Source organism: Bactrocera dorsalis, chromosome 2, assembly GCF_023373825.1.
Source record: "Bactrocera dorsalis isolate Fly_Bdor chromosome 2, ASM2337382v1, whole genome shotgun sequence".
Taxonomy (NCBI): Eukaryota; Metazoa; Arthropoda; class Insecta; order Diptera; family Tephritidae; genus Bactrocera; species Bactrocera dorsalis.
In genome coordinates, this window is record NC_064304.1 from 429593 (window position 1) to 435592 (window position 6000).

Below are 6000 nucleotides of genomic sequence, written 5' to 3' on the forward strand. Positions count from 1 at the left end.
TCAATACTAGTCCTCACAGATTGACCGATACGTTCGATAAAAAATTGGCCATATGCATCCGGGTGGGAGGTGCCACGCCCCTTGTTCAATTTTTACAGCCGAACCTATAAAGCGTTTCAGCGCCTTCTTGGATCTGAAATTTAATGCTTGTGGCGCATTTATTCAGTGAATCATTGCACTTTTTGTAATTTTCAAAATAATTATCTGTTTTTACCCACTTATACCGAGTTTTCCAATAAGGCTGATATGATGTCTTTTCGGCCACTTTAATTAATATGTCACAATTTCATCATGCAATAATATACGCAAGAACTTCTTCTTCTTAATTGGCGTAGACACCGCTTATGCGATTATAGCCGAGTTAACAAGCGCACGCCAGTCATTTCTTCTTTTCGCAACGTGGCGCCAATTGGATATTCCAAGCGAGGCCAGGTCCTTCTCCACTTGGTCCTTCCAACGGAGTGGAGGTCTTCCTCTTCCTCTGCTTCCCGCGGCGGGTACTGCGTCGAATACTTTCAGAGCTGGAGTGTTTTCGTCCATCCGGACAACATGACCTGGCCAGCGTAGCCGCTGTCTTTTAATTCGCTGAACTATGTCAATGTCGTCGTATATCTCGTATATCTCGTACAGCTCATCGTTCCATCGAATGCGATATTCGCCGTGGCCAACGCGCAAAGGACCATAAATCTTTCGTAGAACTTTTCTCTCGAAAACTCGCAACGTCGACTCATCTGTTGTTGACATCCTCCAGGCCTCTGCACCATATAGCAGGACGGGAATTATGAGTGACTTATAGAGTTTGGTTTTTGTTTGTCGAGAGAGGACTTTCCTTCTCAATTGCCTACTTAGTCCGAAGTAGCACCTGTTGGCAAGTGTTATCCTGCGTTGGATTTCTAGGCTGACATTGTTGGTGGTGTTTACGCTGGTTCCAAGATAGACGAAATTATCTACAACTTCAAAGTTATGACTGTCAGTCAGTCATGTCAGTGACGTGAGTGCCAAGTCGCGAGTGCGACGACAGTTTGTTTGATGACAGGAGATATTTCGTCTTGCCCTCGTTCACTGCCAGACCCATTTCTTTTGCTTCCTTGTCCAGTCTGGAGAAAGCAGAACTAACGGCGCGGGTGTTGAGGCCGATGATATCAATATCATCGGCATACGCCAGCAGTTGTACACTCTTGTAGAAGATGGTACCTTATCTGTTGAGTTCTGCAGCTCGAACTATTTTCTCCAGAAGCAGGTTGAAAAAGTCGCACGATAGAGAATCACCTTGTCTGAAACCTCGTTTGGTATCGAACGGCTCGGAGAAGTCCTTCCCGATCCTGACGGAGCTTTTCGTGTTGCTCAACGTCAGTTTACACAGCCGTATTAGTTTTGCGGGGATACCAAAATCAGACATCGCGGCATAAAGGCAGCTCCTTTTCGTGCTGTCGAAAGCAGCTTTGAAATCGACGAATAGGTGGTGAGTGTCGATTCTCTCTTCACGGGTCTTTTCCAAGATTTGGCGCATGGTGAATATCTGGTCGGTTGTTGATTTACCAGGTCTGAAGCCACACTGATAAGGTCCAATCAGTTTGTTGACGGTGGGCTTTAATCTTTCACACAATACGCTCGACAGAACCTTATATGCGATGTTGAGGAGGCTTATCCCACGGTAGTTGGCGCAGATTGTGGGGTCTCCTTTTTTATGGATTGGGCAGAGCACACTTAGATTCCAATCGTTGGGCATGCTTTCGTCCGACCATATTTTACAAAGACAAAGCTGACAAATTATTCAATTTAACTCCAACTCCAACTTTTCTTGAGCTTTTGCCATTTCATGGTCGTAATAATCTTCCACCTGTACTCGCTACGAATTGTAGAAAATTTCAACCATACATTTTCTTTACATTATGCTGAAGTGCCAATAAAACAAAGAACCGCCCGAAGTAATGAAAATATTGCCGCAGTTCAGACAAGTGTTCCTGAAGATCGCAATTTGTGGATTCCAAACGTTTCTCTAGAATTGTGACTCAAACGACAACATCACTCACTCAAGAACTAAAGCCATTGGACCACTGTAAACGTCGTGAATTTGGTTATTTTGCCCTGGAAAAATTTGAAAACGATAACGGTTTTTCAGAAAATCTTCTTCTCCGACGATTCTTACTATCATCTTAGTAGTGCTATAAATAAGCAAAACTGGCGATTCTGGGGCGAAGAAAATTCACAATTTATTCATGAACAACCATTACATTCGCCTAAATTGACAGTTTGCTGTGGATTTTGGTATGGTAGTCTTCGGTCGGTATTTCTTTCGAAATGAAGCTGGTGACAGCGTTACCGTCAATGGAGAGTGGTATAGATCACTTACCGATCCAAACGGGGCATACCCAATGTATGTCCTGCATGCAACGAGTCTCCGCATGACACTGACCACCTCTTTGTATGCTCTACCAGCCCCACCCATCTAACACCCTTTTCCCTTTGGTCCGACCCTGTCGAAACAGCACATTTCCTAGGCTTCCCGGTAGATGACCTCGACGACAACACCTTACCATCCTAACGGGGATTGATAACAACAACAGTGGTATAGATCGATGACAAACAATTTTTTATTATATTATTATATTGGCATTGAATGGTTTCCAAAAAGTTGTGATTTAACAGCATCAGACTACTTCTTGTGGAGATATTTGAGGTCATTGGTCTTTAGCAATAAACCAAGCTTTAGAAGTCAATATTCAACGTGCTTTCCATGACATACGGCTTGATTTAGTGGAAAAAGTACTCGAAAATTTGGTTAAGCGAATTCGTTCCTGCAAAAGAGGTCGTGGAGACCATTTGAATGATTCTATACTCGGAACTTAATTGTATCGATTTTACCTCACGTTAAATAAAAACTTTGTCTTAAAAGACAGGTGTAAGCTTTGGTTAACATTATAAGAGATGTTGAAGGTCTTCTGATTAATTAATTTTCCAATTGCTGGATTTTCAACGGAAGAAATTTAAACATATTCGATTCCGTTTTATCCTAATATTAATTATATTAAATTCTTTCTCCAATAAACTTTTTGACGGTTTGTTGAATAAACCGCAGTTTACCAAAATTAAGTAGGTACTTTTGATTAAGATCTAAAGCGACTTAATCAATTAAGCTTTAAAAACGGAAGTCATTATGCACGATAAATGAGAGCAATGCAAAACGAGACGGTTTTTTTTATTTTCGATAAAACGACATATCGGTCCATTGGTATATAATCCACACTTTCCATTTAATCTTACTTTTATAGCGTAATTGTTGCAAAGACATCTCTTTTTTGGTAAAGTTAGAAAATTAGCAAGCTCTTTTGAGAGACGCGTTCTTCGGTATCGATACTTTTAAAGAACGCCCTTTTTAAATTCCTGAATACAAATTCGGCAGAAACTTTTTAATAATAAAGAATAATGAAATTACTGGTGAATATTCTGTTATTGAAAGCCCCGACCACACCTACTTTTTAAAAAAGATGTGCCTTGAGTAAGTTTTATCTTAAATGAGTTAAGTTAAGTTTTTATCTTAAATGATTATAGTTTTATAGCATATAACAAATTTAAGTAATACCGTTTTGTGGGCATGGAAATGTTTCGATTAATATATTAGATTTACAAGGTTGGATTAAGGAAACTCAATTTTTACTAATGGATCGAAAAACAACGCTAAATATATTTTTGGTTATGTTACCAAAATTAAATTAGAATTTTATATCAGCATGTCTAATAATTTTATTTTCTATTACTATTTTAAATTAATTATTTGCATAAATCCTGCGAGTTATCCAATTTTATATATGCCTATAAAAGCCCAGCTTGTTAATTGGTATAATGATAAGCATATAATTGAGTAAATGGAAAAAATATGTATGGAATGTGGTTGGCTCATTGTACATATACATTCAAATAAACTTATGTACGCGTACATATGTACATATGTACAGGTGTATATTGTTAAGATTAATTTAATATAGTTTTCGAGTTTGCTTGGTTTATTCGTTATTAAATAGCGATTGTGGTAGGTTATTCTATTTTTATAGATCTGTAGCTCGCTCGTTTACTTATTCGCCTTTTGTACGCTCGTTGTTAAGTATTCGAACTCGCCGAGAACCGATTCGTTCATTAAATCAATGGATGTGTACCGTTATATTCGTTTTTTTTCTTATCTCTTTCGGTGGATTGTGTTTTGAGTATAGTTGGCATTCCACTCTCCAACGCTGTTTTATGGTTTCCTACTACTCCGCCTTCCGCTTTTATTCCCGTTCGGTCAGTTTTCCATTCATATCCTCTCCAAGGAATTTGTCGTCTTTAAGGTCGGCAAACGTAGCAAATATATTGTATTCCTTGTTTGATGACGTTTTTATATTATTATTATTTGTATTGGAGGAAAGACAATCTACTTATTTGTTGGAGAAGGAACACCAGTACCAATAGGTTTGTTTCTCACTCTATATTTATCTTAACACGTTCACTTTTAGTAAGTCCTTAAAAACCAATTTCAATTACATACATATCTCGATCCCCTTATTTTAATGTAGTCATTTTATTGAAATGTTTATCCGCTTACAACGTATCACTTTTTACTCGTCGATATTGTAACCTTATATATATGTATGTATATACATACGTACATAAGTATAGGTTTGTTCTAGGTATACAGACATATGTACATACATACATACTATGTGCATAGTTAAAACGGGTAGAATTCTAAATAACTATTCATAATTTACAACTTTATCATAGTAACTTATCTTATTACATACATATTTTTTCACCTTTGAATTTTTATGCTGCAATTGTTGACAGTATTTTAAGTGTTTCAATTTTCCTTAATCACTTACATACATATATGTATATGTATATAGTTTTGGGTTTTAGGATACATGCATACCTATGTATATCCATATGTACATATAATAGTACTTTCCGCGTTGCCACTCTTTACTATTTTATTACATATTAGTTTGGAACAATTTTAAATACGGCCTATCAAAGAGATACGAAATTTTTGGAGGCGCGATTCCCCTTAAAAATTATTATTACACAAAAATTATTCCGTATTTTTCACAACAAATTTTCCATCTTATCTGCCACACACACATACATTTGCTTAACACTTGCCTTGCTGATTTTCGTCGCTCAATACTGATCGTTTACCCCGCTCGCGCGCAGTATTCGGTTATAATATATACATATCTATAAGTATACTATAAAGTACAAGTCCATGACAGTGTGATTTGATTTTTTTCTACATGCTGGGTATAGAAAATTTTTTATACCCAAATTGTACTGGTTTTACTGTCAATCCTATGTTTAAGGGAATTACAAGCATTGTTTCCAATTCACTTTTAAACTTTCCAGTATTTAAAGTAATGAATAATAAGGAACACACATATTCATTCTTAATTTTGCATACATATATATTTTAGTTAATTTTCGCGTTTTCGTTTTGTTATTAATAAATAGTTGCGATCTCTCGTGAGCTGTATCTCTTTTGTATTTTGACATCTAAATATATTTTCAATTTTTACAATTTCCTTCACGAAAGAAAATGAAATAATTATGCTTAGTTAAATAAAACTTTTATTTCGATAGGTATAAAGTTTTTATATGAATTTTCAGCGTTTGTTCTGTGTTAACCGCACGAAGAGCACATCACTAGGCTTTCGGTGTGTTCACTCGCTAACTATGGTGCGCTCTGAGGCACTGAAATTGGCTCGCACCTTTTGAACTCTATGAAAACTCAAGATGAACGAATTGTGAAAATGTGTACATATTTAATGGGTGGACATTTTTGTAGCTTTTACCGAAAAGTGAGAAATTTACTATTTCAACTTTACGAGAGAACTTCTTACACAGTTACTCTCCCGTAAAATGCTTTTTTAGCCTAAATGCGCATGAAAGCACATATGAATGTATACATGTACTTATGCTTACGCATATAATTGTACTCATGTACATAGAAAAGCTTTCGATACCAACGTA

The 6000-nt window shown here is 36.7% G+C and overlaps 1 protein-coding gene across 8 annotated transcripts in view; it reads right to left on the bottom strand.

Annotated features, from left to right (window-relative positions):
* The window catches only part of LOC105232613 (diacylglycerol kinase theta), a 33270-nt gene extending 27514 nt beyond the window's left edge, over nucleotides 1–5756 (bottom strand). For 2 of the 8 annotated variants that reach the window (XM_049447721.1, XM_049447720.1), the window contains exon 1: nucleotides 4791–5754. The gene's annotated coding sequence lies outside the window, so the exon portion shown is untranslated. Of the gene's footprint in view, nucleotides 1–4790 lie in introns of all 8 variants that reach the window. The other 6 variants (XM_049447723.1, XM_049447722.1, XM_049447719.1 and 3 more) reach the window with 5 other exon arrangements.
* Between the last annotated feature and the right edge of the window lie 244 nt (nucleotides 5757–6000).